This window comes from Schistocerca cancellata, chromosome 8, assembly GCF_023864275.1.
Source record: "Schistocerca cancellata isolate TAMUIC-IGC-003103 chromosome 8, iqSchCanc2.1, whole genome shotgun sequence".
Taxonomy (NCBI): domain Eukaryota; kingdom Metazoa; phylum Arthropoda; class Insecta; order Orthoptera; family Acrididae; genus Schistocerca; species Schistocerca cancellata.
This window is the reverse complement of record NC_064633.1, coordinates 102,373,865-102,387,682: the sequence shown is the minus strand read 5'-3', so window position 1 is coordinate 102,387,682 and position 13,818 is coordinate 102,373,865.

Sequence of the window (13,818 nt, the reverse complement as noted above, 5' to 3'; positions counted from 1 at the left end):
GCGGCAGTCAGTAGCGAGCCAGTGTGTGTGTTGGATCTTCCATCAAGCTACGGACCCCCTTGAAGATGTCTCCCGCAGTCGGAGACGAAACGTTGGGAATCACCACAGCATTCATCAACCGACCACGGCATAACAGCCCGGATAATTATAATGGACATGATATTTCCGGCCGTGAGAGTTTACATTTTAGTATCAGACGCCTCTACGGGGAGGAAATGTCAAGAGAAGTGCGACGCCTGGAAGGACTCCAGAAGAAGAGAGTGCAGCTTTTGTGTTCCCTCACATTCCTGTCCCGTTGCAGAGCCGTCGGCGTTATACCGAAGTTTCTGAAGATAAAGCGACTGTTCTATTCGGGAAAGGCACAACGCATTTTCAAACGGACAGAGGAGGCCTTACTACGAGAGCGCATTCAGCAGACCCGACGGGACTTGGCAAGCACAAACTGTAAGTTAATGTCTCTCCATATTACGATCAGTAATAAACTGTGCAGCGGTGACTGGGATAAAATTGATAGACTACTGCATGATACCATGGGGAAGCGTATGTTGACGACGTCTAGTAGACAGAAGAAGAAGTTTGATAATTTGCTACCTAATCAGACTGTTCGGCATTTAGACGTTTCCCGGACCGTTATCAATTCGTCCAAACGTTCGTTATCTGACGATGAGACATCTGTGCTTGCCAAGGGAGGAAATTTTGCTGTTAGTCCGCGTTTTGTGCCCACGGAAGAAATTATAGCCAATGTAGAAGCAGGAATTCGCAGTGTAGATTCTGTAACAGCTGAAGAAATCCGTATAGAAACAGTGAGAATATTAGCCAATGCAAAACCGCCGAAAAGTAATATAACTGTGGGTGAGAGAAGAGCTTTAAAACTCCTGAATGACGACGGTAGTATTTTGGTTCTCCCAGCTGACAAAGGAAGCGCAACGGTGGTTATGGATGTGGCCGACTATCAGAGAAAAATTACGGATCTACTGGATCCGCAAGCATATAGGAAGCTGAATAAGGACCCCACTAACAACGTTCTCAGAACTGTGTCGCGGTTAATAAAAAAGTCCTCCATTGAAGAGAGTGTACAGAAAGGTCTCTGCAATTCGGTTGCGCTACCACCGAGGCTTTATGGATTGCCCAAAATTCATAAAGAAAATGTTCCGTTAAGACCGATACTAAGTGCCATTGGTTCGCCCACCTACTCGTTAGCCAAGTTTTTGACTACGCTGTTAAAACCACATGTGGGCCGTTCGGACTCACTCTTATATAAAGAATTCGACACATTTCATCAGCAGATTGAATGGCATAGTGGTCCAACCGGAGGACATATTGGTCAGCTTCGATGTGGTATCGCTGTTTACCATGGTTCCACTTAATGATGTATTGGAACAGCTGGATCAAATTTTTCCTGCCGATATTTTAGAGCTGTTTAAGTGTTGTTTGACGACCACATGCTTCAAGTGGAATGAACAGTTTTATGAGCAAACGGATGGCGTGGCTATGGGAAGCCCCGTAAGTCCCGTAATTGCAAACTTCTTTATGGAGAAATTCGAAGAACAGGCCTTAGGTACTGCCAGCAAGAAACCAAATGTATGGTTCCGATACGTGGATGACACGTTTGTGTTGTGGAGACATGGTAGGGAGGAACTAAGCCGGTTCCACGAACATCTGAACAGTATAAACCCAAGAATTCAGTTTACTATGGAAGAGGAGGTAGACGGCAAACTACATTTCCTCGATGTGCTTGTGTTTAGAAACGAAAATGGTAGATTGGGCCACTCAGTGTACCGCAAACCCACGCACACGGACCGTTATTTGCACCGGGATTCGAACCACCACCCACAACAGAAGCGGGGTGTTATCAAGACGTTAGCGGACAGAGCTAGAAATATTTGTGAACCTGAGTTGCTCGACGCTGAGATGGAACATCTCTACAATGCACTAACGAAGAACGGATATTCGTCCGCCGAAATAAAACGTGCGTTGAGGCAGCCACGCAGAAATCATACTGACGTACAGGCTACTGCAAAATCTAAGATTTTCCTGCCGTTTGTTAAAAATGTAACGGAATGAATAGGGAGGATCTTGACGAAGCGGAATATTACCGTAATTTACAAGCCCACCAGGAAGATACATGAATACCTTAGGCCTGCCAAGGACGCTCGCAAACCATTGGAAAAATCTGGAGTGTATAGGATCCCATGCAGCTGTGGTGATGTTTATGTGGGTACCACTAAAAGAACTGTTTCTAAACGTTTGGAAGAGCACAAGGGAAATTGTAGAAGAGGAGAAACAGAACGATCAGCTGTTGCGGAGCATGCTTTCCAGCCAGGGAACCACAATATTCGTTTTGAGGAGACGCAAGTACTAGCGGCCACGAGCGGATATTACGAAAGGCTCTACAGGGAGGCGATCGAAATCGCTAAACACCCAAATAATTTCAACAGAAAGGAAGAGGGCGTCAAATTAAACGGTATATGGATACCGGTGTTAAAGAAGATGTGTACCACTCGTCCACTACTGGGTGATGGCAACGGCGATCGACGGCGACGGACAGCGGCCAATTGCACTGACGTTTTCAAAACACGTGACGTCACGCCGCGGCGCGGGGGCGCGCGGACACGGAATTTAGCGGCAGTCAGTAGCGAGCCAGTGTGTGTGTTGGATCTTCCATCAAGCTACGGACCCCCTTGAAGATGTCTCCCGCAGTCGGAGACGAAACGTTGGGAATCACCACAGCATTCATCAACCGACCACGGCATAACAGCCCGGATAATTATAATGGACATGATATTTCCGGCCGTGAAAGTTTACATTTTAGTATCAGACGCCTCTACGGGGAGGAAATGTCAAGAGAAGTGCGACGCCTGGAAGGACTCCAGAAGAAGAGAGTGCAGCTTTTGTGTTCCCTCACATTCCTGTCCCGTTGCAGAGCCGTCGGCGTTATACCGAAGTTTCTGAAGATAAAGCGACTGTTCTATTCGGGAAAGGCACAACGCATTTTCAAACGGACAGAGGAGGCCTTACTACGAGAGCGCATTCAGCAGACCCGACGGGACTTGGCAAGCACAAACTGTAAGTTAATGTCTCTCCATATTACGATCAGTAATAAACTGTGCAGCGGTGACTGGGATAAAATTGATAGACTACTGCATGATACCATGGGGAAGCGTATGTTGACGACGTCTAGTAGACAGAAGAAGAAGTTTGATAATTTGCTACCTGATCAGACTGTTCGGCATTTAGACGTTTCCCGGACCGTTATCAATTTGTCCAAACGTTCGTTATCTGACGATGAGACATCTGTGCTTGCCAAGGGAGGAAATTTTGCTGTTAGTCCGCGTTATGTGCCCACGGAAGAAATTATAGCCAATGTAGAAGCAGGAATTCGCAGTGTAGATTCTGTAACAGCTGAAGAAATCCGTATAGAAACAGTGAGAATATTAGCCAATGCAAAACCGCCGAAAAGTAATATAACTGTGGGTGAGAGAAGAGCTTTAAAACTCCTGAATGACGACGGTAGTATTTTGGTTCTCCCAGCTGACAAAGGAAGCGCAACGGTGGTTATGGATGTCGCCGACTATCAGAGAAAAATTACGGATCTACTGGATCCGCAAGCATATAGGAAGCTGAATAAGGACCCCACTAACAACGTTCTCAGAACTGTGTCGCGGTTAATAAAAAAGTCCTCCATTGAAGAGAGTGTACAGAAAGGTCTCTGCAATTCGGTTGCGCTACCACCGAGGCTTTATGGATTGCCCAAAATTCATAAAGAAAATGTTCCGTTAAGACCGATACTAAGTGCCATTGGTTCGCCCACCTACTCGTTAGCCAAGTTTTTGACTACGCTGTTAAAACCACATGTGGGCCGTTCGGACTCACTCTTATATAAAGAATTCGACACATTTCATCAGCAGATTGAATGGCATAGTGGTCCAACCGGAGGACATATTGGTCAGCTTCGATGTGGTATCGCTGTTTACCATGGTTCCACTTAATGATGTATTGGAACAGCTGGATCGAATTTTTCCTGCCGATATTTTAGAGCTGTTTAAGTGTTGTTTGACGACCACATACTTCAAGTGGAATGAACAGTTTTATGAGCAAACGGATGGCGTGGCTATGGGAAGCCCCCTAAGTCCCGTAATTGCAAACTTCTTTATGGAGAAATTCGAAGAACAGGCCTTAGGTACTGCCAGCAAGAAACCAAATGTATGGTTCCGATACGTGGATGACACGTTTGTGTTGTGGAGACATGGTAGGGAGGAACTAAGCCGGTTCCACGAACATCTGAACAGTATAAACCCAAGAATTCAGTTTACTATGGAAGAGGAGGTAGACGGCAAACTACATTTCCTCGATGTGCTTGTGTTTAGAAACGAAAATGGTAGATTGGGCCACGCAGTGTACCGCAAACCCACGCACACGGACCGTTATTTGCACCGGGATTCGAACCACCACCCACAACAGAAGCGGGGTGTTATCAAGACGTTAGCGGACAGAGCTAGAAATATTTGTGAACCTGAGTTGCTCGACGCTGAGATGGAACATCTCTACAATGCACTAACGAAGAACGGATATTCGTCCGCCGAAATAAAACGTGCGTTGAGGCAGCCACGCAGAAATCATACTGACGTACAGGCTACTGCAAAATCTAAGGTTTTCCTGCCGTTTGTTAAAAATGTAACGGAAAGAATAGGGAGGATCTTGACGAAGCGGAATATTACCGTAATTTACAAGCCCACCAGGAAGATACAGGAATACCTTAGGCCTGCCAAGGACGCTCGCAAACCATTGGAAAAATCTGGAGTGTATAGGATCCCATGCAGCTGTGGTGATGTTTATGTGGGTACCACTAAAAGAACTGTTTCTAAACGTTTGGAAGAGCACAAGGGAAATTGTAGAAGAGGAGAAACAGAACGATCAGCTGTTGCGGAGCATGCTTTCCAGCCAGGGAACCACAATATTCGTTTTGAGGAGACGCAAGTACTAGCGGCCACGAGCGGATATTACGAAAGGCTCTACAGGGAGGCGATCGAAATCGCTAAACACCCAAATAATTTCAACAGAAAGGAGGAGGGCGTCAAATTAAACGGTATATGGATGCCGGTGTTAAAGAAGATGTGTACCACTCGTCCACTACTGGGTGATGGCAACGGCGATCGACGGCGACGGACAGCGGCCAATTGCACTGACGTTTTCAAAACACGTGACGTCACGCCGCGGCGCGGGGGCGCGCGGACACGGAATTTAGCGGCAGTCAGTAGCGAGCCAGTGTGTGTGTTGGATCTTCCATCAAGCTACGGACCCCCTTGAAGATGTCTCCCGCAGTCGGAGACGAAACGTTGGGAATCACCACAGCATTCATCAACCGACCACGGCATAACAGCCCGGATAATTATAATGGACATGATATTTCCGGCCGTGAAAGTTTACATTTTAGTATCAGACGCCTCTACGGGGAGGAAATGTCAAGAGAAGTGCGACGCCTGGAAGGACTCCAGAAGAAGAGAGTGCAGCTTTTGTGTTCCCTCACATTCCTGTCCCGTTGCAGAGCCGTCGGCGTTATACCGAAGTTTCTGAAGATAAAGCGACTGTTCTATTCGGGAAAGGCACAACGCATTTTCAAACGGACAGAGGAGGCCTTACTACGAGAGCGCATTCAGCAGACCCGACGGGACTTGGCAAGCACAAACTGTAAGTTAATGTCTCTCCATATTACGATCAGTAATAAACTGTGCAGCGGTGACTGGGATAAAATTGATAGACTACTGCATGATACCATGGGGAAGCGTATGTTGACGACGTCTAGTAGACAGAAGAAGAAGTTTGATAATTTGCTACCTAATCAGACTGTTCGGCATTTAGACGTTTCCCGGACCGTTATCAATTCGTCCAAACGTTCGTTATCTGACGATGAGACATCTGTGCTTGCCAAGGGAGGAAATTTTGCTGTTAGTCCGCGTTTTGTGCCCACGGAAGAAATTATAGCCAATGTAGAAGCAGGAATTCGCAGTGTAGATTCTGTAACAGCTGAAGAAATCCGTATAGAAACAGTGAGAATATTAGCCAATGCAAAACCGCCGAAAAGTAATATAACTGTGGGTGAGAGAAGAGCTTTAAAACTCCTGAATGACGACGGTAGTATTTTGGTTCTCCCAGCTGACAAAGGAAGCGCAACGGTGGTTATGGATGTGGCCGACTATCAGAGAAAAATTACGGATCTACTGGATCCGCAAGCATATAGGAAGCTGAATAAGGACCCCACTAAAAACGTTCTCAGTACTGTGTCGCGGTTAATAAAAAAGTCCTCCATTGAAGAGAGTGTACAGAAAGGTCTCTGCAATTCGGTTGCGCTACCACCGAGGCTTTATGGATTGCCCAAAATTCATAAAGAAAATGTTCCGTTAAGACCGATACTAAGTGCCATTGGTTCGCCCACCTACTCATTAGCCAAGTTTTTGACTACGCTGTTAAAACCACATGTGGGCCGTTCGGACTCACTCTTATATAAAGAATTCGACAGCAGATTGAATGGCATAGTGGTCCAACCGGAGGACATATTGGTCAGCTTCGATGTGGTATCGCTGTTTACCATGGTTCCACTTAATGATGTATTGGAACAGCTGGAGCGAATTTTTCCTGCCGATATTTTAGAGCTGTTTAGGTGTTGTTTGACGACCACATACTTCAAGTGGAATGAACAGTTTTATGAGCAAACGGATGGCGTGGCTATGGGAAGCCCCCTAAGTCCCGTAATTGCAAACTTCTTTATGGAGAAATTCGAAGAACAGGCCTTAGGTACTGCCAGCAAGAAACCAAATGTATGGTTCCGATACGTGGATGACACGTTTGTGTTGTGGAGACATGGTATGGAGGAACTAAGCCGGTTCCACGAACATCTGAACAGTATAAACCCAAGAATTCAGTTTACTATGGAAGAGGAGGTAGACGGCAAACTACATTTCCTCGATGTGCTTGTGTTTAGAAACGAAAATGGTAGATTGGGCCACGCAGTGTACCGCAAACCCACGCACACGGACCGTTATTTGCACCGGGATTCGAACCACCACCCACAACAGAAGCGGGGTGTTATCAAGACGTTAGCGGACAGAGCTAGAAATATTTGTGAACCTGAGTTGCTCGACGCTGAGATGGAACATCTCTACAATGCACTAACGAAGAACGGATATTCGTCCGCCGAAATAAAACGTGCGTTGAGGCAGCCACGCAGAAATCATACTGACGTACAGGCTACTGCAAAATCTAAGGTTTTCCTGCCGTTTGTTAAAAATGTAACGGAAAGAATAGGGAGGATCTTGACGAAGCGGAATATTACCGTAATTTACAAGCCCACCAGGAAGATACAGGAATACCTTAGGCCTGCCAAGGACGCTCGCAAACCATTGGAAAAATCTGGAGTGTATAGGATCCCATGCAGCTGTGGTGATGTTTATGTGGGTACCACTAAAAGAACTGTTTCTAAACGTTTGGAAGAGCACAAGGGAAATTGTAGAAGAGGAGAAACAGAACGATCAGCTGTTGCGGAGCATGCTTTCCAGCCAGGGAACCACAATATTCGTTTTGAGGAGACGCAAGTACTAGCGGCCACGAGCGGATATTACGAAAGGCTCTACAGGGAGGCGATCGAAATCGCTAAACACCCAAATAATTTCAACAGAAAGGAGGAGGGCGTCAAATTAAACGGTATATGGATGCCGGTGTTAAAGAAGATGTGTACCACTCGTCCACTACTGGGTGATGGCAACGGCGATCGACGGCGACGGACAGCGGCCAATTGCACTGACGTTTTCAAAACACGTGACGTCACGCCGCGGCGCGGGGGCGCGCGGACACGGAATTTAGCGGCAGTCAGTAGCGAGCCAGTGTGTGTGTTGGATCTTCCATCAAGCTACGGACCCCCTTGAAGATGTCTCCCGCAGTCGGAGACGAAACGTTGGGAATCACCACAGCATTCATCAACCGACCACGGCATAACAGCCCGGATAATTATAATGGACATGATATTTCCGGCCGTGAAAGTTTACATTTTAGTATCAGACGCCTCTACGGGGAGGAAATGTCAAGAGAAGTGCGACGCCTGGAAGGACTCCAGAAGAAGAGAGTGCAGCTTTTGTGTTCCCTCACATTCCTGTCCCGTTGCAGAGCCGTCGGCGTTATACCGAAGTTTCTGAAGATAAAGCGACTGTTCTATTCGGGAAAGGCACAACGCATTTTCAAACGGACAGAGGAGGCCTTACTACGAGAGCGCATTCAGCAGACCCGACGGGACTTGGCAAGCACAAACTGTAAGTTAATGTCTCTCCATATTACGATCAGTAATAAACTGTGCAGCGGTGACTGGGATAAAATTGATAGACTACTGCATGATACCATGGGGAAGCGTATGTTGACGACGTCTAGTAGACAGAAGAAGAAGTTTGATAATTTGCTACCTAATCAGACTGTTCGGCATTTAGACGTTTCCCGGACCGTTATCAATTCGTCCAAACGTTCGTTATCTGACGATGAGACATCTGTGCTTGCCAAGGGAGGAAATTTTGCTGTTAGTCCGCGTTTTGTGCCCACGGAAGAAATTATAGCCAATGTAGAAGCAGGAATTCGCAGTGTAGATTCTGTAACAGCTGAAGAAATCCGTATAGAAACAGTGAGAATATTAGCCAATGCAAAACCGCCGAAAAGTAATATAACTGTGGGTGAGAGAAGAGCTTTAAAACTCCTGAATGACGACGGTAGTATTTTGGTTCTCCCAGCTGACAAAGGAAGCGCAACGGTGGTTATGGATGTGGCCGACTATCAGAGAAAAATTACGGATCTACTGGATCCGCAAGCATATAGGAAGCTGAATAAGGACCCCACTAACAACGTTCTCAGAACTGTGTCGCGGTTAATAAAAAAGTCCTCCATTGAAGAGAGTGTACAGAAAGGTCTCTGCAATTCGGTTGCGCTACCACCGAGGCTTTATGGATTGCCCAAAATTCATAAAGAAAATGTTCCGTTAAGACCGATACTAAGTGCCATTGGTTCGCCCACCTACTCGTTAGCCAAGTTTTTGACTACGCTGTTAAAACCACATGTGGGCCGTTCGGACTCACTCTTATATAAAGAATTCGACACATTTCATCAGCAGATTGAATGGCATAGTAGTCCAACCGGAGGACATATTGGTCAGCTTCGATGTGGTATCGCTGTTTACCATGGTTCCACTTAATGATGTATTGGAACAGCTGGATCAAATTTTTCCTGCCGATATTTTAGAGCTGTTTAAGTGTTGTTTGACGACCACATGCTTCAAGTGGAATGAACAGTTTTATGAGCAAACGGATGGCGTGGCTATGGGAAGCCCCGTAAGTCCCGTAATTGCAAACTTCTTTATGGAGAAATTCGAAGAACAGGCCTTAGGTACTGCCAGCAAGAAACCAAATGTATGGTTCCGATACGTGGATGACACGTTTGTGTTGTGGAGACATGGTAGGGAGGAACTAAGCCGGTTCCACGAACATCTGAACAGTATAAACCCAAGAATTCAGTTTACTATGGAAGAGGAGGTAGACGGCAAACTACATTTCCTCGATGTGCTTGTGTTTAGAAACGAAAATGGTAGATTGGGCCACTCAGTGTACCGCAAACCCACGCACACGGACCGTTATTTGCACCGGGATTCGAACCACCACCCACAACAGAAGCGGGGTGTTATCAAGACGTTAGCGGACAGAGCTAGAAATATTTGTGAACCTGAGTTGCTCGACGCTGAGATGGAACATCTCTACAATGCACTAACGAAGAACGGATATTCGTCCGCCGAAATAAAACGTGCGTTGAGGCAGCCACGCAGAAATCATACTGACGTACAGGCTACTGCAAAATCTAAGGTTTTCCTGCCGTTTGTTAAAAATGTAACGGAAAGAATAGGGAGGATCTTGACGAAGCGGAATATTACCGTAATTTACAAGCCCACCAGGAAGATACAGGAATACCTTAGGCCTGCCAAGGACGCTCGCAAACCATTGGAAAAATCTGGAGTGTATAGGATCCCATGCAGCTGTGGTGATGTTTATGTGGGTACCACTAAAAGAACTGTTTCTAAACGTTTGGAAGAGCACAAGGGAAATTGTAGAAGAGGAGAAACAGAACGATCAGCTGTTGCGGAGCATGCTTTCCAGCCAGGGAACCACAATATTCGTTTTGAGGAGACGCAAGTACTAGCGGCCACGAGCGGATATTACGAAAGGCTCTACAGGGAGGCGATCGAAATCGCTAAACACCCAAATAATTTCAACAGAAAGGAGGAGGGCGTCAAATTAAACGGTATATGGATGCCGGTGTTAAAGAAGATGTGTACCACTCGTTCACTACTGGGTGATGGCAACGGCGATCGACGGCGACGGACAGCGGCCAATTGCACTGACGTTTTCAAAACACGTGACGTCACGCCGCGGCGCGGGGGCGCGCGGACACGGAATTTAGCGGCAGTCAGTAGCGAGCCAGTGTGTGTGTTGGATCTTCCATCAAGCTACGGACCCCCTTGAAGATGTCTCCCGCAGTCGGAGACGAAACGTTGGGAATCACCACAGCATTCATCAACCGACCACGGCATAACAGCCCGGATAATTATAATGGACACAATTTTCACATCTGTCAACACCTGCTTTCTTTGGGATTGGAATTATTATATTCTTCTTGAAGTCTGAGGGTATTTCGCCTGTTTCATACATCTTGCTCACCAGATGGTAGAGTTTTGTCAGGACTGGCTCTCCCAAGGCCGTCAGTAGTTCCAATGGAATGTTGTCTACTCCGGGGGCCTTGCAATATGTAATGAAAATGAGAGCTTCATACTGTCTGACAGAATTAATTAACCCTGAAGCGCCTAGAACCGCTAGGCCACTCTGGCTGGCCCACCATATTCTTCTCATATTAGAAAGATAATGGGAATACTATTGCTACTAAAGAAATCTGTTACATTTTTATAAATGGGAATATATGCATTGTAATTGTAGTATTATTTAATTTTATCTGTCGTATTTACATGTCAGGTAAGTCATGGGCCCCTCTACGTCCAATTTTTCTTCGCTGCTTCCTGCAGTAACCTCTCAGTACTGAGTTACGGAAAGATCGTGATTGTAACTGTTATTATTATGAGTTGGGTATAATTTTGATATGATCACTTGTTTGTGCATTAATGGTAACTACTTCTACTCACAACTTAGACCTCCCTGTATTCGTGTGTATCCAGTGTGCTATCTTATTGAAAGTCACTTCAACAACTAATATTCTGTTTCCTTAAACATAAAATTTCAAATTAATATGTGTAATTGGGCTGGCGACCATTTATTCTTTTATTCGTATGAACTTTTCTTCTTTCATTATCCCAAAAGTAAAGACTGTTTAGTTTTTCTATAAATTGCAATATATTCAAAATTACTGTCCGAAACCGTTTATCCATTAGACAAACACGCGGTCAAAACTCAGAATCCTCCCTGAGGGTAACATTGGTTTGTGGCATAGGAAGCGAGTGTTATAATGTGCATGGTTCTGAAGATTTCTGTAGGAAAGGCTGCATTTATACAGAAGCTTCTTACCTGCAAACATCATAACTGATTTCTGGTTTAAACGGTCTTTCACGTACTTAATCTTGTCAAGAGGTGCTTGGTAAACTGTATTCCGTTGCTATTTATATTGCAAAGATTAATTACTGTTCCCATATTGTACCGTCAACTGCATAAACAAACAGGCCTGCCTGGGAAACAGATTCAAGCATATTGAAAGTGTTGCTAACTTGAGTTGAAATATTAGACAATTGTTGGCTTTCAATTCGCACAATTTTCTAGGATAATCGCAGTAGAGTTTCGTAAGGAATCTCCTTTGCAGACTAACTTTGTCTTCTCAGTATCCTGCCAAGAACTGAAGATTATCGCTTGCATTACCTAGGACTCAGATATTGTGATTATAACATTACATATTCCAAGAAATTGTGCACCATGTTATTCATATGAGTTGATTCATTCCAGCTGTCATTCACAGTTTCCCAATCCTATGGAGAAAATCACGTTTATCAGTACTATTATTGTTGTAAATAAACTCACGACTAGGTGAATTTTAGTCGTCTACCTAGTAACGGGTTGTAGCCACTTTGGCCTTGATAACTGCAGCCGCGTTTCATGATATCCACGGGACGTGGGAAACGCTAGTCAGCTGTGCCTGTATCTATTATCCACAGGTAATGGTCGTAGCTGGGACCGAGATGTATTTATTACTCTCAGCGGCGTTCCAAGATCGTTAATTGCGTACATTTTAGTGCAGACAACTGAAACGCCACACACGCCCTCAATGTGTTCGTGGAGCAGTCCTCGAAACTTTCTGACGCAATTCCGGAGAGATGGGTCGTGCGTGTTCTGATAGCCTGTGGCGCGCTGTCAGCAACAAACGGAGACATGGCATCTCGTAACGATCCTATATGACTCTCCTGCTTCTAAACATCAAACTCGCATCCTCTCTTATTGTGACTGGCTGGTCGCACTTGTTAAACCGCGCGACCTTGCTATACCCTTGAGGGCCTGTCACGGATTCTAGCGATCAAATCGTAAACATTAATAACATTTATACTTTCAAACTAGTTGTGACGGTACGTCACATAAATATTGACATTTTTATCGGTTGTAAACCGTAGTTAAGTATGTTATGAATATAATTAGCATAAAATATACAGTTAATGTTCTTGAAACAACTGATAGGCAGTGATAATTTAAGAGTAGCATCTTTATTTAATGTCTATGAAAATAAAAAAGTAATTATTGTTATCACAAAACGAATTTCTTTGTAATAGTTGTCACCTCAAATTCACGCAGCGGGTAATTATTTTTAACAACCATTTTTTCAGTAATTTGCGCTGCGAGAAGCTCATCTTCCGATGTAGCCTCTGGTCGGCCATTACGCGTGGAAGTATTAATTTATTTTTCAAAGTGTTCACCATAAATGTAAATGCGAGAGATTTCGTTGTAAGAACCTTTTTAAATTGCAACAGATAATTAATTTACGTTGAAGTTCATTTTTTAAATTATACAGTTTCCATGAATTCAGTAAGTTTTATCTTGGCTGCTCCACGGCAACAATCGAAATTCTCTCAAGCCTTGCTTTGCAATCAATAAATAGAAATTAACAAAATTACATTCAATTTATTTAACGGTAACTGTATTTTAGTCATCACGTTCAAAAACTAAAGTTGGTACATGAATAACAGCGGCCCTTCAAGAACTCTTTTCATATTTACTTACGCACGTAAGTAAATGTGATAAGAAAAGATAATATCCCTGAGAGAAAGAATCATGCTCTAACAAAAGAAAAATTCATGCTCACAAATTAAAAATAAAAATATATAAAATATATATGTAATTTTTTAATATAAAACGTAACAAATGCCACTGACGTAACACAGTGAATATTTAAACTGAACTCTTTCAACAAATGTTTACCATCCTTAAACCTGTCTAGTTATTGTTAAAGCCATCATAAATACCCCGTATCATTCAGTGAAAATTTGACACTTGACTCTTACATCAGTTATCGTTTCGATAACTTAAACTTCCACTACACCACAGCGCGTATGTAAACAACTGCGCCAGGAACAAGTAGGAACCAACATTTAGTATTCTATATCTGAAATTAAATGATTCTGTCAACAAAACTGGGTCGTCAGTTCTGAAAGCACACATTTTGAGAATAATTCTGTGCATTTAACGTGAAATAATTAGTGAATTTATCTTTGAGTGAACACAACTTAAATTTTCAGTACCAGAACAAAAATGACAT